Source organism: Pinus tabuliformis, chromosome X, assembly GCF_031772625.1.
Source record: "Pinus tabuliformis cultivar Carrire ecotype Pingquan chromosome X, CPIR1, whole genome shotgun sequence".
In the NCBI taxonomy this organism is placed as follows: Eukaryota; Viridiplantae; Streptophyta; class Pinopsida; order Pinales; family Pinaceae; genus Pinus; species Pinus tabuliformis.
The window spans coordinates 1,262,256,853-1,262,283,339 of NC_142308.1; the positions used below are offsets into that span (position 1 = coordinate 1,262,256,853).

The following is a 26,487-nucleotide window of genomic DNA, read 5'->3' on the forward strand; positions in this document are numbered from 1 at the left end:
TAGAAGTCAAGTGAGTCAGAGTTAAAAATTCAATGCCTTGTCAAGAAAATATAAGGAAAAGAAAAATGTCGATTTATGTTAAAGTGAAGTTAGAAAAGTTTCGTTAAAGCGTCAATTCATAGTTTGCATGAGGAAAAAAAGTTAGAGTTTGTATGATTCCATATTTAGAAAGTTTAGTGCTTGTATACTCATGGTTAGGTCATTGTAATGTGAAGTACAAAGAGAGAATAGCAGAAACTCGGTGGATTTATATGAGAGAATAATTAATGAATAGAACTTCTTCATTCAAGCAGAAGCTTGTGTACTTATTTTTCTTGTGTTTGCATGTTTATCTCTACCTCTAAATAACAAGTGGTATCAAAGCAAGTTTTATCAAGTTTTCAAGGAACCAAATAAGTTAAGAAGGTCATGAATGACTTCCACTAAGAGCCTTGGCTATTGTGAGTAGCCTACAAATCAAAGTTCACATCCATTCATCCATAAGAGGAAACTAGAGCTCATTGAGGGTTTGTAAACTCAACTACTAAAAGATCAGGGTTAGGAGCCTACAAATCCACTGCCACTAACCAAAGGAGGATTCTCCACCATAAGTTGTATCCGTGAGCCTCCATAAGAATCTTCGTAGAAGAGCTTAGCAAAGTTGCTAGTAGTTGTTGGGAGCCACTGTTAAAGTGAAGGTTAAAATGTTTAGTTTTAAATATAATCAAGTGTATGTGATGTTCATTTCTAGAAGATTGACATAATAAGGAAACAAGACAAAAGACAAAATAAAGACGACGGTCATGGGTCACAAAGAAAGACTGAAGCAAACCGAGAAAAGAAATCGAAAGGAAGAGACAAAGTATTTCAAAGAGCTCATAGAGGTTCTTGCCACAGTCGGGGCATCTAAAAGACAAGTAGATGAAGTAGAACAATTCGAGGATGAAGGGATTATGATATATCTAGTAACACTTCCAAAATTTACTGGTAAAAAATTAATTTTTGGAAACTGTCAAATTGAAAAAATTTCTTTGATGTAAAGAGTTGAATGAGTATCGGTCTAACAACCCATATGATGAAGTATGTGATGCCTTAGTATTGGATCTTATACAACATGCATTGGATGATAAGTCCTTGTGCAAGGTAGCAAAAGCTACATGTTCCTAGGAAGCATGGAAGACCCTGGAAGTAGAATTTGGTATAAATGAAAGTGAATTACATTAAAGCAGTAAATTACATTACAAGTTGTTGAAGAATCAATAGAAATTCAACTGCAGGTCTGAGAGTAAATGAGCAAGAATTTAGGAGGAAAACAAAGCTTGTAGAATCTCACTCAAATGTGGATGATGGTCATAAAGACTATAAAAGTGAAACCCATCATGCAAACATTCATATGGATGAATAAGACACAGAAAATATTGCATAGTGAGAAGTTGAAGCCTCTACGTGTGAAGTAGAGCAAGAGCATATAGATGCTCAAGAACCCCACTGTAACATGGATGGTGAAGATGATGGTGAATACCACTGTGACGAGACACATGTGGATGGTGACTGCAAAGTGAGTTGTAAATTAGTGAATCCAACAATAGACCTTGTTGATGATGGTGAAGCTTCAAATAATGAAGTCAATAACATGTGTGATCTAGTTGGTATGATTGTAGTCGATGATGAACTCTTTGAATCAGAGTTTGAGGCATTTAAGTTTGAGAATGACAAAGACATTTTTTCATGTGAAGTAATGGCTTGTAGAAATGAAAGTGCATCTCTCATGAATCCAACAACAAATGATGAATTTGGTGAAGTTGAAATTGTTAATGAGCACATGCATGCTTAGATATTTCACCAAATAGTGGATGAAAATTATATTGATGAAATTTGTGGTCTCTTTTTTTAAACAAGGACTGATTGTGTAAATATGGAAAGTTCCATGCTTGATGAAGAAATAAAGGTTGAAGCTACCATTGTAGCAACAAATTATGAAACAATAGTTAGAATTTCTCATGAAGCAGTGCGTGATCTAACAACAATTGATGATTAAGAAGAGGATAAAGTTATTCATGAGTTTTTTATGATAATATACACTAACAGCGTAATAGTGGAAGATAGCCTCAATGCAGTTGAAGAGGAAAAGAAGAAACAAGAAGCAGAGAAAGCTCTCATTGCAGAGCATAATGAAGATGTTTTTAACATTTATTTTGAGTGTGCAAGTAGACGGGACAACAATCCCGTTACAATTTTAGCTTAAAGAGAATATGAAGAAAAATATGTATGAAAGGGCATGGAAGTTTCTGAAGACAAAGAAGAAAGCATTGAAACAAACTTTCAACAATGGAGTCAAGAAGAGATCAAATTATACTATCAAGAAATATGGCAGAAAGAAGATCAGTAATATGAAGTGGAAGAAGCATGGAAAAGTTCATAGTTTGAAGATGAAGAGTTGTGGTAGTAGTCCATGAGTGAACGAATATTTCAAGAAGAAGCTATAGAAAATAGACTCTTAAAGCCTAAATTGTTTTTTAGAACAAATATAAAATAATTCAAAGAAAAATTACAGTAGCAATAAGTGAAGAAATATGGAGCTTACATCAAGAAATCGCAACTAAAAATGAAGTAGTTCCAAGGGTATAGAATTAAAAAAGAAAAAATTTCATCGGAAAACATTTTTTGAGTCAATTTTTAATTGCAAGTGTAGCATTCATATTTGAGTCACGATTAAGTTAAGATTGAGTCATATGGTCGTAATTAAGGGGGATTATTAGAAATAGTCATTACTCTCGTATGCATGAAATGCATGAAGAGTAGAGTTAAGTTAAGGAAAGCAATTCAAGTATAATATTAGAAGTCAAGTGAACAAGATTTAGAAGGTTAATGCTTTGTTTAGAAAACTTGAGTCAAGAAAACGAAAAAATGCTAAGTGAAACGAAAGTTAGAAAAGTTTAGTTAAAGCGTGAAGTCTAAGTTTGCATGAGGAAAGGAAAGTTAAAGTTTGCATGATTCCATATTTAAAAAGTTTGGTGTTTATATATTTGTGGTTGGGCCATTATAATGTCAAGAAATAAGAGAGAAGAGTCCTAGCGTGATGGATGTGTATGAGAAAATAATTAATGAATATAAATTTTTTATTCAAGCATAATCTTGTGTATTTATTTGTCTTTTGTTTTCATGCTTATCTTTTCCTCTAACTAATAAGAACTTATCTCCCTACACTTTGTCATGTAAGAAAATTGTGTCATGACTTGTGTAATGACCCACCCAATCATGCTAGACATTGGGTGATTGCACACTATCCAAACCCATATAAACTTATGCATTGCCCCTCCAACTCCTTCACCAACTCTTCATCTCATGTTAGCACTTATAATCCAAATGGTACTTGGTCAAATTCTTGTTGCCTTAGCCAACTCTCCTGTCGCATTTATAAGCAATCATTCCAAATTGAAGAAGGTTGCATCTTTCCATTTTGAATGGGCTAATGTTCCGCATTACATACTTCTGTGAAATGATAGTTCGGCCCAACCCGCTGTAATATTCATCTTTGTTCATTTGTGCTCACATGACTCATGTGTTATCCCTCCATGTCCACTCTAGCCGATTCAACTCATTTTAATGGGTGCCTCTCTACATGTTTGCATGCTACCCTCATATGTTCATCCCATGTGCTACACATTACCTTTCCTTTTACCAGTCGGTTTACCATGTTCAATGTTGCTTCCATAGGCAGTGCACCATTGCAATAAACTTATGATACCAAAAAACACACAATGATGAACCAATGAACTAGCTAGACGCCAACACAGATTATAGGTGTAGCATTCAAACAGACCAGCTTTCACCAATGTCCAGATGAAGAGTCTCCAACTCAATGCAGCATTCAATCCTCCAGAAAATTCAACACAACGTATACATAGTTCAAACGCGCCATGGGATCTATAGGGGTCAAGGGCACACGGGCTTGAGGCCTGCATGTTGCCTCTCAATGTTAGGCAGTGTTTAGTCCTTAAACCAATTGCAATGATACCAGGCAGGAAACATTCAATCCAATATCAAACACAACCCAACACTTCATAGTATTCAATTCATTCAACACACAAAAACATAGTTCCAACAAAGAGAGAATTGAAAGCACCAAACAACATGGTCCACGACCATTAAAAAGGACTCACTGCAACATTTAAATAGCCATCCAACCATCCACACACATGAATTGCAAGCCTATTTAGAACTTAAACAATGCTCAAGATTAGTAGGGGTTACAAACAAAGTAATATATATGCCACAACTCTTTTATAATAGTGTTCATTTTTAATAGCTCACATTCCAATGCATATCAATCCAACACATTTCAATGTAGGGTTTGCATGCATAAAATCAACGTTGTTGTAGGAAATCACGCACCATTGAAAGAATCAATCACAATTTGTAGGAATTCCAGGCACAATTCAACGATCTTATCAGGGGTCTTACTTTAGATACAACAGTTCATAACTTAGTAGTTGTATCATAGATACCTTTTCTAGATTGGTGCACCTCACACTTGCCCATAATCTGTCCATTGGCCCTTGGATCGGCTACCAGTTATTGAAAACAACCTAATTCACCATTCTTAATTAGTTAAATTTATCCTTTTGAAGGCACTAGTACTAGTAGTATCATATGCATAATCTAATCCAGATCGAGGCTTCTCCTACAATTTACCTCTGATGGGTGGGGGTAAACATTCTTTGATATTATCTCACCCTTAACAATCTCTTTCTTTATCGAAGAGTTATAGTAATTTTAAATATCATTATCTATTCTTCTAGGTGGATGGAATGTTATGTATGCCCATTTGCACATATTTAATCCATTAAAATATATATTAATGTCAATCCTTTAATGCACCACCAAGAACTAAAAAAATGATTAAACTACCACCAACCTATTTATAACAATGGTATGCAAATGAATGATAATATTTTATTCATTTGGACGAAAACTACCTCACTTGATATCAATTCTCAAGTAGTTGATCCATTGTAATCTGTAGCTCTTTCCACAATGAACTTTGAAGACCTGCCATGAAAGTAAATATGAATCGATGCACAAAAATGCTAAAAAAAACATAGTTTAGGTTGTTGTTGGGCATCTTATTGTTGGGTAAGGAGGGTTTATAGAAATAGGCATTGTTGGTCCCACATTTTTTCAACCAAGATTTGCGCAAGGATGGAGTTTTTGGAGTCTCTTGATTTATTGGATATTTGACAAAGATCCATGGCCTTACCTTCTCCACACTAGAGGAACCTTTGATGTGGACTCACCATGAAAAGCCTTGAAAAGTTATTTTCCTAGCTAGACTCACTATGCAGAGCCCCAAAAAACTATTTTCTAGGCTATTGATGTGACAACTCACTAAAGAAACTTTACCGACTACCTTCAATGGTTATGTGCTTAAACCCCATGACTGGAAAATAGAATGTCAAAGTTGATGAGTGAAGCCCAATAAATGACATATGGCCAGAGCTAAATCCTTCAAAGGAGAGTCTCAAAACTGGCCCTATCTTCATGACTCATCATTCTCAATCATGGGTGAGGGTGGGTCCACAATTATGTTGAACATTCTATTGAAAAGGATCTATTATCTTTTCCACAACACCAAACCAACAAATCATGATGAAACATAGCAACGGATTATAGAAGTGGGATAAAGAAATCATTAAGGAGTTGTCACATTAGTTCAACGAGATCCTTTGGAGATGAATGACTGTTGAGTATTAGTGCATGTATAATGAATGTCTCAAGCACTACTACACAAAGAAGGTTTTTGAAGTTTTTAAGACATTTTTTGTCATTTAATTTTTATTTTGTCTTAACTATTTATTTTTTGTATTAAATTTTGATATTTTTTAAATTATGCATGCTTCACTTAGATGAACTCTCTTGCAGTTGTGTTAAAATTTTCACATGTGTGGCTATTCCTACCACTGGTGTATATCTTAGGAAACTTTGTAGAGGGTGACAACAATATGTGGAGGTTGTGGCACCAACTAGGGCAATGGCGACAATTTTGTATAACACCAGGCGGATGTGGATTGCCTCAAGGCTAATTTCTTGAAAGAGATAGAGGATATGGATTTACCCTCTTCTTCCTGATCCTCCTCCACCATTGTCCTGTGCCTCTGCTTCAGCCAACACTATATTTTCCTTCATCTTCCTCCTCCACCACTATTCTATGGCTCCACTTCGGCAGGGCACTAGCAACAACACTAGGCGGATGGGGATCTTCACCATCTTAGACTGGCTCAGGGATGATTTCTGGAAACATGTGGAGGATATGGATGTGCCCTCTTCTTCCTCCTCCTCCATTTTTTTTATGTGGCTCTTCTTTGGCCAAGCATTGGATTTTCACTATTCTTCCTCATCCTCCATCGTTATTCTTTATGTGGCTTCGCTTCGACGAGGCACTTGAAACAAAGTTGCAGTTTCATCAATCGCTTTCATGGCTCAATTGATATGATCTTTCTCATATTGACATCCATATTCTATTACTTATAATCATATGGCACCTTGATTTTAAATACATAATCATATCAACCTAAATTTCATTTTTATCTACATGTTATAGGTATGCCTTGTGTGCCTATTCCTCTGTCGCTTAATAGGTTCCGTTTGTAACTTGGAAGAAATTGGGGTTAAAGTTTAAGGGTACAATTTATTTGCATATTATCATTTATCCAACATTGAAAAGGGTAGGGTAATGATTGTTATTTCTTTAATGTCTATTGGTGAGTCTATGTTGGAATTTATACCTAATGGGTCAAGCTTTTTATACTGAATATTGGAAATAATGTGGTATAACCACCGGTCAAGTAAATTTTTTATGCAGTGCAAACATCCTTTACTTTTATGCATACATGTTCATAGTCAGGTTTTATACTATTGAAGGGTATACTTTATTTATATATTATCGTTTATCCAACATTGTAGAGGTTAGGGTAAATATTATTTTTTCCATCTCTACTGGTGAATCTATGTCGGAAATTATACCAATTGAGTCAGGGTTTTTATACTTGATATCAAAAAAAATTATATGATGTTGACTTGCTTTCATGTATCCCTTTATATGCTGACACTATTAAACACGTCGGGGAAAACTATCCAATCCAATCTGGAATTGCCTAATATTACCTACGTAATTGAAAAGCATAGGGAGTAGTTTGTTATCCCTGTGATAGGTGTTTAATCTGCTTACCATGGTTTTCAAATTAACATGGTATTATAGCGCTTGGCTTCAACCATTGGGATTTTTTTTCCCAAAATGGATTTTTCCTCAGCAGGAATGGTTGGAACCTCGGAAACCCTTCCATTTCTCTTGATTATCATCCTATCATGCGTGATTGAGATCAATCAGTAGAAGAATCCTTTGGTTTTTCCCTCCCTTTACCAACCAGGCATATTGAATTGGTTTTCTCTAGTTCGGTTTTGTGGATGGGTGGGTAGATGTTGCCTAGCCCTTTCCATTCCCTTATGTATGTCTGTGTATGGATGTAGTATAGCCATCGGTAGAGTAAATTTTATTTGCATTGCGAACAACAATTACTATTATGAATGCATGTTCATAGTTGGGTTTTAGACTATTTTCCAATAATGTTGTGTAAAAATATATTCAATTTTCTCATTTGATGGATTTGATACTATATATTGTAAAGAATCTAGTGTAGCCACCAGTAGAGAAAATTTTATTTGTAGTGTGAACATCCATTACTATTATGCATACATTTTCATGGTTAGTTTTTGGAAATTTGGTAATGTTGTGAAAAAATCACATTCAATTTATTATTGGATATCAACCAATAATAATGTACTTGTAAGTAGTGCTAAATGTGTTTACATGATAGAATGTTTTTTCAGAAAGGAGGAAATATATTATTCCTATGCCAAGAAACTATTTGAAGATGCATCTCTATATTAGGTTATTATATTATACTTCCAGGTGTTTACGGTATGCCCCTGCTGCAGATACAGGTTTATTGAAGGATTTGAACCTTAAACATCATAATTTACCTAACACTTCATATTAGGTAATTGTCAACCCAAAAAGAAACTGTCATTTTCATTTGAAGAAACACCAGAACTTCAGTGAAACCCATGAATATATATATATATATATATATATATATATATATATATATATATATATATATATATATATATATATATAGATATATATATATATATGGTATTACAACTCATGGGTTGGGGAGATGGGGGTTTCCCCACCCTATGTTGTTCAAATTCAGCAAAACCATTTGATCAATCAATGCTTGTTTTGACAACCTATCTACGTATTGATTGAAAACTCTCTTTATATGATAAAACTAAATTTCTTCAACTAGAATAACAACTAATACCTAGTCCAGTAGAGGTTTTAAAGTGATGTTTTGAAGCCTTAAAGATTTTTCTACACAGTCAACAACCAGTTTTGAATATCCAAAAACTTGTAGTTTGGAGAGTGCTTTTTCTTGTATTCTTTACTATTTAATATATTTAAACGAACATGAAATTCAACCCAATTGTTTCTATGTATTCCTAATATAATCTTGAATTATAAGTATCGTTGATCAGGCATATGTAACATCCCACTGGCACCATGGGCCAAGTTTACCCCGTCTTGTTCCATAGATAAAAACCTAGCTTTTGGATTTGTCAATTTTTGAGGCTCAAGGTCCGGAAATTTCTTTAGTTTTGGAGGTGGTTTTGTATCTTCATAAACATATTTAATTTTTTGGAAAACTTCCAAAAGGGAAAAGGACAAATTCTGAAATAATATTACATTTCTGGTATCCAAATTTCCCATGATACCACACAGGGTAATGCTTTGTGGCCCTGTTATCTTCCTGATTTGCTCTAGGAAAACCTAGGAAACAATTGAGTAATCAGTCTATAGTCAGTGCTAATTACTCCTTTGGTCAGACTACTTTCCTTGATATGCATGCAAGAAACCAAGGACATGATAAAGCTTAAGTTAAATGGTATGAGAATATTCCACTTCATAGAGAAGCATGACTGTGAAGAATGAAAGAAGAGATGGATGCAATTTAAGTGAATAATATCAAAATAAAGGCACTTAGGCCACACAAACTACTGCAACGAAAGTAAAACTATTCAACCAATATATTTGAAGAGGTGTAACATATGGTATAATCAAACCCTATGTAATGTCCTCTTTTAATTAACCCAAAAAGAAATTATACTTTCCATTTCAAGAAGTCACAAGACATAGATCAAGACACAGATTTTAATAGCTTCTATCTGAACTTTGATTCCACCATTTACTTTTGGTCTCACTTAGGATTGATTGAGAAACATTAATGTTGATCTCAAATAATACTTTTATTTTCTAATGTTACTGACATATGCAATATGATGTATCCATACTGTCTCCTATAATTATTTAGAAAATGTTTTGTTTGTTGATTTTACTACTTATAGTGTCTAAGTGGATGTTGATTTTAATCTTATCTTCTTCGTGATGGATTCAATCCATCAAAAATTATGCATAAAGTATCACTAAGTGTGGCTTTCCAAAAGTGGCTAGCGCTGCCTAGATATAGATAAACTTCTTTAATAAAGTGATGAAAATTTACTTTTTTCTCAAGAATTTCAACTTTCACCTTCTTGATTGAGATATAAAGAATGCACTCCACTGAATCCCAACCAGATTCCCTTCGACTTAAAGGTGAGCTACCTCTCCATAGGTTAGGTAACACTCTTTCAATTGTAATGTCCCTTTTTGTCACTCTTTTTTCACTGCCTCATATCTCAATCAATATGAATTCCAAGTTTTTTAACATGGATAAGAAAGCTACCATGGAACAAAAACCTTTATATGGATCAATAAATCCACCCAACCATTATATGGATGAATTTAAGTTTTTAGGCGTTGAATAATTATCAAATATTATATTTTCAAGATTCGTTATATTACCTCTGTCAAGAGACAGTTGCCCTGGTGTTGCCTTAGGCTATGCATGGCCCCCTTTTCCCTTTCTATTGAACCTCTTATCTTGTTGTCATACACAGTGCATTTTTAGTGACTTGGAGAAAAATCATATGTATCATTCCATCATCTTCAAACCATCATGAAAATGTCCTCCAAGTAACTTGGTATGTGGTCCTAGACTTCTAGGTTGTGCTTTATTGTTGTCTCGGACATTGGACCAAGGTTTAAATGTGACAACCCCCCGGTTATTCCCTTCATGGATTTTAAATAATGTAAGTATTTGAAAAAAAAAAAAAAGAGAAAGAACTGGGTCATGGGACACATATTCCAATGTTTAAGAGGGATTATTACTTGGAGGCCTTGTGGTTGTCATGGACCAAGTGACATGCAAAGAGAAAATAATCAAATAGCACAAGATGATTAGCTAGCGAGACTCTCGGGGGTGACAAGGCCAACAACCTTAAATAATCTGAAACTAAACATTAACTGAGTAGTATATGATGAATTGGAAAATATCTTGGGCCAGTAAGGAAAAAAAAACTGAGGAGCCTCCCCTCGTGTCGGGGGATAATGTGAATTACCCACGTTGGGTGGAGTGGGGACTGAGAGATTATGGTGAGGAACGGGGGGGTTGTCCCAAGTATATTTCAGGGAAGGAGGAATGAAAGAAGGTAAGAAAGTGCACAAGTTAGGATGAGTCTGCAGGATGCAGCGCAAAGGTCATATGTTAATCTAACTTGCTGATTGGATATTTTCTGCACTGATTTGATAATGATATTGTCTGCACTATGAAAGTTGTGTGTAGCATAGCAATGGATTTCTCTATCAGTTGTAAAAATGATAGCAATGGATTGCTCTATCCAGACTTATACCCACCAAATTGATATTGTTCTTTCTTAACTAAATGAGGAACTCCGTTAAATTCTTTGTCTATAGAACAAATGGCGTTATAGTATGTTTAAGGAAGTAAGCCCTAATTTGTTTGCTAGGTTGGTATTAAATTTCCTAGGCAAAAAGGATAGTAGTCATGGATGATGAATATATTCTCTAAAAAGGAAATTAACTCCACTAAGCCAAAAATAAGAGTAGCTCCTTGCACAGTAAACAAAACATTAATGAAACCATGGAACCTATGATTTTTTGAATAGGGGTGAAGAGTTTTTCTTTGGATTCCCTCTTGGGTGGAGGCCAATCAACTGCCCTACTTTAAATTTGTCTTGAATAAGCACTAGTGTGTCCTATGGATTCCCAATACACAGTGGATATACTAAATTAACTCTCTGGAGTCCCTGAAGGGTGGAGATAATTCCTGAAAACCTTTGGGGGCGAAGGAATATTGACTCGGGAATCCCTCAATGACAGTTGGGTGGAGAAGACTGCCTTTGGAACCCCAGGAAAGACCTAAAGGGTCATATAGGGTGTAGACTAGCTAAGTCTCTGGAATCCTTGGTTTTGGTCCTAAGCTTGGGGGTTGCATCTACCTACTGGAAAAGTATGGGAGGAGAAATAGGGACCTTACACGCATGCCAAACAAACACCTTAAGGTCAGGGTCATGTTGTGACCAACACTCTGATAATGGAAGATATTTAATGGGTTCCAAGGTTGTACATCATTGATTTATGTGTATGCATTGGCTATAACAGGATGTCATTTCTGGTAATTGCAGTAACATGGGTTTTCTTTAAAAAAAAATCTCATGCAAATTGAAAGACCTTCCTACTTACAGTGGGTTCCTAATGATTTGACTATTGTGTTTGTCCATATCTTCCTCGCATATACAACCTAGGACTCTAAATTCATCCACCTGTAATAGATGGATTTCTTTTCATTCCACTCACCATGATTGACTGCACAAAATCCTAAGTTTTCTTTTGTATAGGAACATAGCTTAAGAGAGTGTTTTTTGCACTATCTTCATGGTCTCTAGTGTCCACTGAATTTTGAGTTTGCATGAACTATAAAGTGTGGAGAAAACATGACATACCTTCATCTAATAACAATGACCTGTTGTGTCTAATGTTATAAATTAGAAGGACTATTGTAGCAGTGTATCATAAGAGGATACGTATAAGGTATCCCTGCTACAATATATCACTTGTAAAAGAACTGGCATGTGCTAAGGGATATAACTTGCTCGAAAATGAGTAGAACAGTCTAACTATGGATAGTGAAAGGAAAGCCTAGTTCTAGGGAACCTGGAGACCTAGATCCTTCCTTCAAAGTTAGATTTGATTCAAGTTGAGCTGGAGTGTTTTCCTTCCCAGTCTCATCAAAATGCCATATAGCGTTGGTTGTTGGGGGCCTACTTTTCTCACTGTTCAAGGAATCCTCTCTCTTAATCAATTGCTAAATGATGACACCCACATATAATGTTTAGTTGTTGTATGAATACGCACTTGTCTAGCATAGTTAGTTGTTGTCATATCTCTCTTATGTTCAATATCTGAATGGTATGTAAATTGGACTGAATTGGAAATGTCCTAAGGAACCTGAAGGACGGGCATTGAATGATATATACCAATTCACTGGAATTTACATACTAATTGCAGTACCCATGTTACCTTCTTTATCTGGAGTATATCTACATTTTTAAATAAGAGCACGCCAATAGTGTTCACACCTAGGGTTCATTGGGACAAATTTTTCATTTCCCAATAGTATCTAACGATGCTTGCGATACAAGAACAAGATGAATAATAAATCAACATGTGTATGTATGTGGCACTGTCTCGATCCAGGTAATAGTATTGACTTATTTTGCAGGTTTGTCCTTATTTTCTAGTTCAAGAGTGATTCATAAATGTTAGGGTCGGAACTGGTAGTACTCCATATATTTTCCCTACATTTTGGGTTGGGAATTTGATTTGAGATGTCAGTATTGAAAAAACTGATTAATCTTACCCTTATGACAAAATAGTCTTCTACGTTAATCTTGAGTGGATTACATATCCTCTGTTCCATCTCAAATCAAAGATACTTGTGATAATATTTCAGAAGTTGATTGTTGAAGCCATTTTTATTTTATTGTTGATTTAGTAGAGATCATATATCTGATGTGTTAAGGGTAAATTCTGTAGGTATTAATTACAGTTTTACTTTCACTTACAATTTACATTTATGCACAATGCATTGCTGGAATGGAAAACACATAATAAGTTGCAGTCATGATATATTTATACCAAAAAAAATACATTATTACATGCCACGGCATAATGTTCTGAGTGCAACCTACAAGTTAAATCTTTTCTCATAAATTCAAAAATATGGTTGAAAGATCTTAGCAGATAATAAGAGAAACTAGGGCCAAATATATTATGTTATTACTTCATGAGGAGTGAATAAGTACTTATGTGGTAGTGATAAGAAATTTTCATTATAAGATTAGTGCATAGAATAACAATACTAATCTTTTCTCAGAGTTCCCTGAGAATGACCGTACAATGAATTGCATTTAACATTTCATTATGTTGTCTACAAAATGGTGTTATTCTTGTCCTAGTTTTACTTCTGGTCATTATAATTAAATCTCAGTGCATGGTGGCCTCTCGATTATCACTTTGTAAATCGAGTTTATGACTGTTAATGAATATGTTACTTTGCTTTATTTAGTGTATAAATTTGAAAATCTGAAATGGTAAATCAATTAAGTGAAACAAATGGAGTACATCGAGGAGGAAAGCCTCTTGTGTATACTATATGTATTATATGTCTTATTTCTATATTATATGTATTAACTAAAAAAATCCATGGTAAAATTAAGCTACCAGCAACAACATTTTTGTACAAGAAGATATTGGATGGTGGTGTAGGCAGACACATATGCATTATATGTTTTGAACACAAGTATATTTCTTTTCAAAAGAAAAAATTGTCATCAGAAGTGTTTAAAAATTTGCCTCTTCCCAAATCAAATTGTCATCAGAAGTGTTTAAAAATTTGCCTCTTCCCAAATCATATAGACATTAAAGTTATCAGGATATTTTCTCATAATTTTTTACACTAATTATAATTATAATTATAATTATAATTATAATTATAATTATAATTTTATATATATATATATATATATATATATATATATATATATATATATATATATAATTTTACAAATTTGACAACATTCACTGATTTTTCATATATTCCTATGTTATTAATAGGCTTTCAAGGCCACGACTGCCAACAAAGGTAAGTTTTTATTGTCAATTTTTTTATCATTTCAAATTTTATTTATCAGGTATAAATATTATGTAAAGGGTCTAACTGGAATATTTTACTTAAAAGTTGACTTCCAAACCATAGCCAAAAAATTTGTAACATAATATTTAATTTTCTTTTCTTTTTCTATATATGAAATTCTCATACACTACTTTTGTAACATCATATTTAATTTAATTTATTTTTCTTTTTCTAGATATGAAATTCTCATACACTACTTTTCTTCTACAGGTTTATGAGGATTTGGAATTTGTGGCCAATTGGTGATGGCCATGACTATTTCTTGCGGATGTTAAACTAGGATCTGGCATACTCAGTTTCTGAGTTATGTTATTAACTTTAAGGTTTTGTACATTAAACATTTGATTTAATGTAATTGCATTTCATACTTCTAATATTTTAAAAATGGTTACAACAACGTAATTCCCCTGCCACGTTTCGTGTGATGTCATATTAATATCATTCTTTAAATCTGAAGTAATATCATTTATTTTGTCTCTCTTTTTTGATGACGTGAATGAGTATGATGCAGGAAGAGCAGTCTCTGACAACAGGTTCATCCCCTCTGTTGCTTTTTATGCATGAAAGTTCTTTATCTCCTCCACTAAATTTATGTTCCAATGGTTTAGAGGAGAAGAGTTATGAGGATGATATATTGTCCTCATTCATTTTCAAGCTTCATGTGAAATTTGGCCCTTCTTCTTGCATGTCACCTCTAGAGGCCCGGTAACCTTCTTTTTATATTGTTTTTTATTGAATGCACATAGTGAAAAAAACTACAAGATCAAATGCATTGTTTGCACTCTCTAATGTTTGATGGAAAGCAATAACTAGAATTTAAAGGCTTATTTTTTTTGTAATTTTACAAGCAATAACACCTTGACAACATCTTTGCATTGTTGTTCAATCTACTTAATGTTTTATGCTATAGTTTTTGGCCTTTTATCCTCCTAATTCATTATGCTATAAATTTTGGTGTTTTTTCTTTGCAATGCTTCATGCTATAGGGTTTGGGTTTGGCTTTTTTTATCGAAGGAAAATGTTATGGAGAAACCCAAGTGATGCTTCTCCACATTCTTGAATGGCATCCCTGGAAAAATTGTTGGCTAGTCTACTAGTGTGCCTCACCCAAGGGGATTCAAACAAGGCACTTTAGTCATGAAACTAGCCAAATGCCCAACAACTAGTTGAGCTAACCCCTTGTGATAGGCTATGGCTTCTTATCCTCTCAATGCTTTTAAGACCATTTCTAGATGTGTTTACTTGTCTTACATAAAAAAGATCAATTAGACAAGGTTTCTTACTTGCTTTGACTTTGTATGTCTTGACTCTCCATGACCAAAGCCTTTGGCTACCCTTTAGCATGGGCAGTTGACCAAAGTGAAATTAGAGGAATCACTTTGCTAAGCAAAATATTGGCGAACTTGTTAATGGCTACGTTATAGAGTACTTGTTTCTCACAATTATGGAGAATTAGGAATTATTCCAAAACATGCTAGAAAGTTTGGATCTCTTTTGTGAGCTTTTGGGTCCAACATTTAACGGGTTAAAAATAATTGCGTATTGGAAAAGCCCATGTGAACTATTCAGTGGTTGGAGAACTTGTGGTAGGCTTTGATAAAACCAAGGAAATTTTTCAATTTTTTGGGTGTTATATTTACTCTTTCAAGCTTGCATCATTGTGCTTTGGTAATAGATATTGTAAAGAGCTAGAAAAAACAAATTCAAGTGATTGAGAAAGAAAATGCCACTAGAAGTTTGACCAAGCTTGCACCATAGTGCTAGCGATCACACATACATTGTTGTTAATTCCCCCCCCCCCCCCAACCCAACTAAAAATTGCTTATAAAATTCTTATAAAAATATTCCCATCGTTCTTATGGGTGAATCTCAATGGGGGAAGTGTGTTCATAGAGTTGTTTGTAATAGGTGTTCCTCCTCAAGAGAGATCATTCTAGGAATTATCGATCCTAAAACTCATAGAGGGAAGAAAGGTGGAGTTAAGAGCAATATTTTAGCTCTTTGTGCTAAATATATTATCATATATACAAAGACCAAAGTGGTTGAGAAGATCCTCCTATGAAATTGTGTAATCGCAATAACACCATATAGCAAAAGGTTTCAGAGAGGCCTTAGTTTTTTGTAAGAGATACTTGCATCAACATAAATTGAAGTTTGGACAATGGAATCATTTGTAGTGCAGAACATTTATAAATATTGAGTTTTCAAGGCAAACATAAGTTGGGAGGGTGATTAATTCATTACATGGTTCTATTTCAATGAGCACACACTTTGGTAGTCATTGATGCTTGGAGGAAATGTTGAATTTTTTTGCAAGCATCCTTTAGTTCTCACCACTCATCCAGTCAAAACGAGGATTAAGATAGTCAAGGATTTATATACTCCTTGCAAAAGAGAGAATAGGATAGAGGTGTCTTCGAAAGAACTTAAAGGCCGATTCAAGCAAGCAATGTGGATAAAATTATTTTGATGGAAGGATTAGAAGTGGAATCATTCCAATCCCTTCTAGAAATATAAGCTTTCTAATGCTTATGAATGGTTGATGGGCACTTTGTAGATTGATGTCAATCTCATAAAGCCTATAGCCTTAAATCTATACTCTTGACTTGGCACTACAAACTTAAGGTTTTCTAGAGCCCCCCATTAAAATAAAATAAAAACTTGTTTACATGATCTTTAGTTTATTGGTTTGGACTTAGTTGTTTATCCCATATTTGTGTCCCCACACTTACTTAATTTATTTGTGGTTCCATGGAAGAAATTAAGCATATTATTTAGTATTATAAAATGCTAAAGCTAGCTTGATGTGAATCCAAATCTTTGTATGACCACTTATGTTGGACCAAAGTCATGGGGTTCATTGAAATTGAACCTTGAAGTTGAAAGTTGTTGAACCTCAAGGAAAAGTTCAAATTTGTCTAGGTTTGACCCTATTACCTACCATTTCATTGGGTACTATAAAGGGGTAATCATGGTGTCCATGTTTAAGGATCTGATTATTACCAAGTTCGAGGTTCATCATTGGTATCCTCTATGAATTATGCATTCTTGCATTCATTGACTGCACATAATTGCAAGTATTTGTTATGCAAATACACCAAAAGCCATCATGTGAGTCCTTGGAAAAGGATATTATCTACCCATTATTGACTGATAATGGAAGGCCTCATAATTTTGACTATATATGAATATTTTCATGGATTGAGGAGAGGTGTACTATTCTAAGATCCGATCATGGCATGGTTTGACATTACCTTATACCATTGTCATTGAAACAATTGATTCAATTTGTGCTGAATGCACAAATTCAACCAAAGACATGTGATAAAATTGGAGTAAAGTTTTTGAAACCATATATTTTCTTAAAAACAATCTTGAAAACTTATGGTCATTTTTCATCCAACATACCCTAATCACCGTAGTACTTTGGCATATGGCATGCAACCTTCTTATTCATTTTCCATCTAGATAATGGGAGACACAAGCTCCCTTTGTTATTTGTAACTTCTCATTTATGACTTTATTATGTCATGCACCTGGTTCAATATCACACTTTCAACATGATTCAAATCAAAATCTGGCTCCACAAATAGCAACAAAATCATTGTCTTCAAGAAGTAGTTTTAGGACCACTCAAATTTACCACTCAAGATTGTGGGTAACATTTTCCTCCAACTTGGAGACAAGTGTTCTTTTTGGGAGCGCTTGAGAATCTTAGAATTTCATCCTTAACACAATATTTCTAAAGTGAAATTTGTGATCCAGTGTACCCCCCTCCAGCACTCAAGGAAGAAGTATCATTTTCTTGTGTTAGATTATTATACAAAATAGGGAAATGTTAAATTTTGCATGCTTGTAGGCTATAACATTGTTTTAAATTATTTTCAATTTTGTATTTACCTTAGCTGCGACATATCTTTTTTCTAACAAGCCTTACATACCCTTCTGATAGTAAGGATTTTGCATTATAGGTATACTTGTCGCTGCTTTATTTTGATGAATCAAAGAAAAGAAGGCCTAAATCTTCACACAAAATATTGCATATTTTTCTAACTAAACAAGGATTATGTGTACAATAGTATCTATCTTTCTTCATGTTTGGTTCATTTATATGAACACACATTGATGTATAGTATGTTCCTCTTTTCTTTGGAGTAGACTCACTAACCTTGATAGTTATTCTTGAGACTGTGCAAATAGGAACCCTGTTTACACTTCCTTCATTTTTATTGATGGCATGTTTTCTTAGGATGGTAGAAAATCCTTCAACAACTAGTTGTCCTAACAGTTGTGCTGCATAGGGCAGAAAAAGTATTCTAACAGTCTGCAAAAACTTTTCAATGTCTTTAACAACTAAGGGGTTTGCTTTAGCCCTTGATGCTCATTCCCCTTGTCATTTCAATTTTGGTTCTACTAGAGAATTATGAGTTGGGCATCACCACATAATTGAATAATGAAACATTTATCCTCTCAAAGAATTCAGAGACACATCTTTGTTGTGTACCTTCATCACCCTTGTGGCATGGGTTGCCTCATTTTCATTTCATTTCTGCTTGAAAGGGTTGTCCCATTTTGATCTTTACAGCATTTTGAATCTTAGGGGAAACAGATAAGGCACATCTATTTGGATGTTTAAAAATGGTCCATATTCATATTCCAAGAAACCAGAGATGTTATTATCAAACCTGTCATTGATTTCAACATAACCATTTTCCTTTTTGGTCTTGAAATAATCACCAAGATCTTCGGAATTGCAAGCTTGTTCCTCATCCTTGTTGCTTTTTCTTTCTGGGTGTTCTCCTACCATAACAACCACTTTTGTTCTTGATATATGTTGTTGAAATTACCAAGTCCAATATCTATTTTCATTGCAGCAGTACTTTTATGCTCAAATTTCAAATAACAAACAACTATCTCTATATGTTTCTGATTCTGAAAAAACATATTTCAAGTCACCAATATTTATAACCTCTTGGTCAATGGACTGCTTACTTATGAAACAATCAGCTCCATGTGCATCTTATGTTTCATCCAGGATAAGGGATCACCATGACTCTCATCATCCATAGCATAACAAGGGTCTTCATAAATGTCTTTGTCAAATTTTCTTCAATTCTTAATTCACAGAATTTTCCCTCAATGTTATTAATTTTGAAGCCATTGGGGAAATCATCATTTGTCTATTTGTTTGTTGGTTGCTCCTCTCTCTCCGCATCACCTTTCTTTCCCATTATACAGCATGGAGATATGTTATTGGAGCTCTTGTTTCCAATGGGAAGGGGGAGGATAGATTTGTTACCATGGAGCGAACAACATGGCTCAATCCAAAGTTTGGGTATAATTTTTCCTTCAAAGCAATAAATTCATTATTAGAACCTGAAGTATAAATTTGGGAAGCCTCATGTTTCTCTTCCTAACTTGAAGCATCAATGTTATAATTTGTGGGGCAGGCAACATTAACTTCTTTAAATTTTTTATCATATTCATAGTGGAGCTCTTGAACACCCACAATTCCATCATGCCCATTTTTTATCCATAAAGAATTGGTAGAATATGGATTCCTTCTTTGTTAAGAATACTCTCGGGTTGCATCAAGCTAGTTCTACATATGTCAATAATTTATTGCCGCTTATTATCAGTCCCAGTATAACGATCACAGTGTGTAACATTAACCTCCAAAATTTCATCAGCTTCACTGAAAGCAATTCTATTTTCATTCATATGATGATCAGCTTCAATATTAGTCTAACACAAATTTTGGATTTACTTCTCATCAAGGCCTACTTTTACATGCATACAATGTATTTGACCTTCTATGCCTGTTAATTCATTATCCTTGGATCCTTAGCTTTCAGGTGCATCATTCTCCTTTATAGAAATTGTGTTTGTAATTTTAGGATTCTCTATTATTATTTCTCCTTTGTTACCTTCAAGTAGACCAAGAATATTTCACTTCTGTAGGGCTACTAGTAGCTCATAATATGTGTCTTTAGAACATTTACTTGTAATTTGATCATTCTTGGGCTTAAAAATGAGTGATTCATTTCTATATTGCTCTTCTTCTGCATTGCAATCCTCATTCCTTGCATTTTTCTCTTTGAAACACATGTCAACAACACTATCATCACCATATTCATCCTATCCTTCAGTGTCATACACTGGAGGGTATTCAAAATTCATAAATAATGTCTATGCTTCTCCTATTCCAATGATAGACTAAGGGTTTCATCACTTGCAAATTTAAAGGCACACATTTTTCTTCCACCGACGCACAACAATTTGGCATTCAGGTCATTCTCATATTTATCACAATGATGATCAAAATTCGAACTGTCACATTCATGAGCTCTAGTGAATGTGAATTCTATCATATGGTTGGAAACAAACATAGGCTGCTACAGGTTGGGAATACAGGTTGAAAAATGTTTTTCCATAATTTCTTCCCCAACATATCCTAACCTATTGACTTGTATAATCTCATAGTTTTCCCTTGGAAATGAATTATCAAATCTATCGCTATTTTCAAATAGCCGCTCTTTACCCTTCTCTTGAAAAATGTGCATGTTATCAATATTTGGAATAGCCTTGATGCTTCATTACCCTCAATACCCTCTCTTTAAAACTTGAAGCTCCATTACCTTCAAGGAAGTAATTTAGAATGAAAATTTAAGAAATTCAAGCCCTAAATTATTTTGATGTAAGTGGGTGTTTTTTATTAATATATGATTTTTACAGAGGAACAAGATTCGACTTTGATGAAAAACATTTCTAATCCTAATGCATACTGTCATTCCCTGTCTTTGGATGTGAGCTCATCCCCTTCCTCTCTAGTAGCTTCAACTTCACCAGCTTTACCTTGTGCATGTATGTATTGTACATTATTTATTAATTCTTGAATGAAACAACCAAGGCAATTTCTCCAAGTTAAACCCAAGATATTTTTGTTAAGGATTGGGTATGCAGCGAGTAGCCCATATCCATGAGCTAAAGATAACATGTAGTGAAGTTTTTTTCATCTGGGTAATGAGAGTTCCATGGGATCCATTGGATCCCAAAAATTTGACAAAGTATGACTACTTATGACAGGTTTTCATACATGCCCTGGCTCTCTTAGTAAAATTCTTGAATATAAGAAATCCCACAACTTGGAATAATTTGTAGAATAGGGGAACAAACTGTGTAGGCTATACACTCACATTTGTATGGGACATAAATGAAGGCTTTACATTCAGGAGACATGGTCAAAAATCCATTGACAAATGAACTCTTAATCGGTCATTTTAATTTCAAACATGTACGCATTGGCTAGTAGATACTGTGTGTTATTGCATTCATCAGTGCTTTTGTAGGACTTTGGTACACTGGGAAATGAATATTGGGTTATCACTTTCATCACTGCTCTAGATCTTCAGTCTTAAGACCTGGATAGAATTGGGATGGGAGTTGCAGGTCTATCTATTATGCTTCTACAGATGTGGTAATTTCAAGATTCATAGTGGAGGTTTGTTGGGCTAGTTGTGTAATTCTACTTTTAGAATGGAAAACAATGGGTCTGAATCTAGAAGGACAAGTAATCTTTTCATGGATGCAGACATTGAATGGAAATAGAGGATCATCACTAAGTTCATGGAATCCTAAATCCTGGAGACCAAAATCCCCTTAAATGGAGTGGCATATCATGCTTTTCCCAAAATTTGTCTATTGGTATATTTATGGATTCCATAGAACTCTTAGGTAAAGTTCCTCCACAGTTTGTAACTCTTAAATATATTCAATCACTTGTAATGTCTACAACTAATCTCACTGGTACACTTCCAAGAGAGATTGGAGATTACAACAACTCAGTGTTGTTATATCTCTATGGAAACAAACTAAAAGGAAGTATACCCTCTAAGATTAGTAAGCTCAAGAATCTCTAGACCCTTATTCTCAACCCCAATGAACTTGAAGGAAACCTCCCTCCAAATATTGGCAATCTCTCCATTCTGCTTGATTTACTTATATTTGATAACCGAGTGGCAAGATAACACCAAATCTTGGCAAGTTATCGAACTTGAAAGTTATTCATGGAGGTGGGAATCCAAACATTGAAGGTGAACTACCTCCTGAACTTGAAAACTATAAGAATCTTACTATTTTGTAGCTTGCAGAAACAAGGATTTCTGGAACAATTCTTCCATCTTTTGGATCATTGAGAAAACTGCAATCACTTGCACTTTACACAACTTTGTTATTAGGATCAATCCTAGCTAGGTTGAGCAATTGTTCTGAACTTGTATATCTATATCTCTATGGAAATAGTCTATCGGGTTTTCTACCCAAGGAGCTTGGTAGGCTGCAAAAGTTGGAAAATATTCTTCTATGGAAAAAAATTTGGTAGGAAGTATACCATCAGAGCTTGGAAACTGCAAAAGCATGGAGGTGATAGACCTATCACTGAACACTTTTTCTAGAAGCATTCCTAACACAATAGGCTACTTGAATAATCTAGCTGAGCTTCAACTCAGTGTTAATAATGTTTCTAGTTCAATACCTTCTTCCCTTGTTAATAGTTTTTCTCACCTCCAACTTGATAGAAACCAGATATCTAGAGAAATATCTGATACAATAGGACAACTGAAGAATCTGATGTTTTTGTTTACTTGGAAGAATAGATCGAAAGGAATAATTCCTACCAAGATAGGTAACTGCAAAGCACTTTAGGCTTTAGATCTTACTGACGATAGACTAACTCGAAGTATTTCTTCAAGCATATTCCAATTGCAAAACGCCACAAGGTTAATTGTTCTGTCAAAAGATATCACTGGATATATTTCTCCAAATATTGATAGTTTCAAAGCTTTGATTAGGCTTCGGATGGGTGGCAATAATCTTAGTGGGGAACCCTAAAGGAGGTTGGGATACTAGAAAAAATACTTGAAATTGCAGATAATCAATTTACAGGAACCCTTTTTCTAGAGATAGGAAGATGCACTGCACTTTAGATGTTGGATCTCCATGGAAACATACTTACAGGTAATCTACCAAGGATGCTTATTTCTATGAAAAATATTCATGTATTGGATTTATGAGTGAATATGTTTGTGGGTTCCATACCCTCTAGATTGAGAAATCTCATTTCACTGGAAAAACTGGCAGTGAATGGAAATGATTTGTCTGGAGTGATACCAAGAGAGATTTTTTTGTGAATTAAATTACAGTTCTATATTTGAGCAACAACAAATTTACTGGTGGCATTCTTTTCTGAGATTGGAAGTTGTTGATGGTGTTAGACCTGCCAACATGTCAGGAGATCTCCCGGGTAAGAAGTCCCAATTAGACCTCAAATCATTTGGTGTAGGAGTCCTAGCAGTGGGTCGTACGGTAATGCCTTGACCGCGATTTCGCATAGAGGAAAGTAATATAAATCTGTTGGTAGAAAGGGTATGACAGTTGTAGTGAGCCAAGGAAGGTGCACAAGAGGTTCTAAAACATGGGGGTTGAAATGAGTGTGCCCCTTGGAAACCTGTAATAGTACTCGGCTTGGAAGGGAACACATGAGCGAAGATGCATCACAAGCTGGAGAGAAAGTTAGCGAGCAATCCAAAGTGATGGTTAAACCAACAGCACATTTCAGAAAGATTCATACATACTTATACATAATAGTCCATACATGCATGCGTAAGCAAACAAATATATCATTTAGAGTAAACCAGGTAGCATAGAATACAGTACAATGTATGCATGAAACGTGTTGGCTCTGTTATATTAAGAAGTGTAAGTTCTAGGCATACAATACCTAATTCCAATAGTGGAACGTTACAACCACAACCGTCTTCTCCTCCAAAGAGATGTACTAGCTTTGCACAGTGGAGAAGCCAAGGCTCATTACAATACTTTCCAAGCTTTCTCTAAGATACTCCTATCGAAACTTGACTGACCAAAAGCCTTTACAATGAGTTATGAGGTTCTATTTATAGCAAAGGGTGGGGTGACCCTTGACATCCCCCCTTGCGACAGTTCATCTACCCTCATGACTCTTCATCTGATCTATGACTGTTACATCCAACTATTGACACTTGAAATTCCACTTGACACGATGTCACATTAAAATGCACATGTGCTCATGTGAGACAAAATGGCTTGAGCAAGCCATGCAAGAAATCACTGACACTCGGTCTGTTGTGGTGAGACCAATCCTTTGACATGCTTGTGATGGTGAAGGTGGTGAGATGATGCCAAGCTTGGTCATCCATGATGGTGTGCATGCACCCCATGGTGACATCTTGCTGAAGAAAACTCTTTCCTCCGTTGCATCCAAATGCATTGGTGTAGCTCCTTCATCCAAATCATCTGCTAGCACGTGCATGGTCTTCTTGGTGCAACGGAACTGGCAACACACAGGTGCTTAGTGTCCGTGTTGATCTTCCAGTGTGTGTTGGTGGTCATGCGCATCAACTGTCAACTACATGCTCAGCTCCAGTCAGGGTTTCTTCTTGTCTTCGCCTTGGTGAGTGTGTTGAATGGATTGGATCGCATGTGTGCACAAGAGGACATGCATGTTGTTGAATCCATTGCATGCGATCAACAACATTTCTCACCATGTCTGCTCCATGCCAGCTGTTGGGATGGATATATAACTTGTATGGGCACAGTTTCATCCATGAGTGTATGTTGCGCCCCCTGTTATTCATGTTCCTGTTGCAACTCATTCGCTTGTTTGTGCAGCTCATGTTCTTCCTTGAGTTGTTGCTTCAGCACATGCAACTCCTTATTTTTTCCATTCTCTGTCTTCGCACGATCGCGTCGTCACCTCATAGCTTGAGTCTCCAAAGTTTCTTTCATCATGAGTGGATCTGCTTGAGCTTGCAACTTTGTTCGGCCTCCATGTTGTCAACAACCTTCCCCTTGCATTCGTTGCATCCGGTATGCTGCCTTCAGCTGATGTTCATGATGCTGCTCATTTTGATGTTGTTTCCATCATATCTTGATGTCCTTTTCTATGAAGAACTTTATATCTTCGTGAGTAAGCAAGCTCATAGACACTTGATCAACTGCATCCCCAAGTGTGCTATGAATGGTGTCTTTGACTCTGCTCTCCTAGACACCATTTTACCTGTGCTGCTGAGAGGTAGATGAACACTTATGATACCTGGAGACAAGCCAACACTCATGGAAAGAAATCTGTCAGTCAAAAACCAAAATTAACTTGAGAACTGACTTGCAACATACCTGTGTGACTGATCATGAAGGTTGCGCAATCTCTGTTGGGAGGTCGGGAGATTGACTGCCAAGACTACGCAAGGCACAGTATGGACTGCCGGGAGGTTGAATAATTGTTGGAACTGTACAATGCATAGTCCAGTCTGGCTGATGACTGTTGGGATTGCGCAATCTCAGCTGGCAATGATTGCAGGCTCAGTGACTGCATTGCACAATTTTCTGGGCCAACAGTCACTATCCCTCAGAATTGCGCAATGCAAGACTGAAGGACAGTTGTTGGGAAGAAATGAGCATTTCCTGAGAGGAAGACAAAGCCTTCCCTCTCAGGATTGCGCAATGTTGCCTTGATGAGGCAGAGTCCAGGCCAAGGCTGCCTAGACTCGCCCACTGACAATTGAAAGTGAAAGTGAATGTGAATGCATGGTGATGCTAAGTATAATCATAAGTGAATGATCGTGCATGCAAACGTTGAATGACAGATTCAAAAAACAGAGTAACATGCATGAGAGTGAGGCGAGTCACCGAATCGGCAATCGTTCATGAAAAATAGTTTCATGCATGTGACAGCAGTGAGATGTTAATGAAAACTGAAATGGTTCTTGTACAAGCTATTATGTATCAAAACGATAGCAAGAGCTCACTGAAATCAAGCAGAAATCGTTCATACGAAGCGAAACACAAAAAGCACCAGAAATGCAACACAAGACATGGAAAGCAAGCTTACCCCAAAACAACTAAGTTGAAAGTGTTGACAGCTCCTAGATGCGATGTGGGATGTCAGAGCTACAAGGTTGATTTGAGGAATGATCTTTGCAGCGTTTGGTCGGTGATTTTTTATAAAATTGAGGTTGTGATGCGCATGCCACAAATCTAGGGAAAGCGACACTTGGTGGGAGGTTTCTGAAATGATCCTTGCATGTAACCTCTAATTGCCAAAAATAGAACCCTGAAACAAGGGATTCCTTTGCATGTTGCCTTGGGAGAAGCAGTCCATACATGCAAGTTTGTTTTCCTCAGTCCCGAAGGGAACCGGTCAACTCAGTTGCACATGGAAGAGGCTGCTCAATTGCTGGTAGAAAATATTCATTTC

General features: G+C 35.5%; 1 pseudogene; it reads left to right on the forward strand.

The window, feature by feature from the left end:
• The window catches only part of LOC149144582 (uncharacterized), an 85,675-nt pseudogene that overhangs the window by 52,033 nt on the left and 7,155 nt on the right, over nt 1–26,487 (forward strand).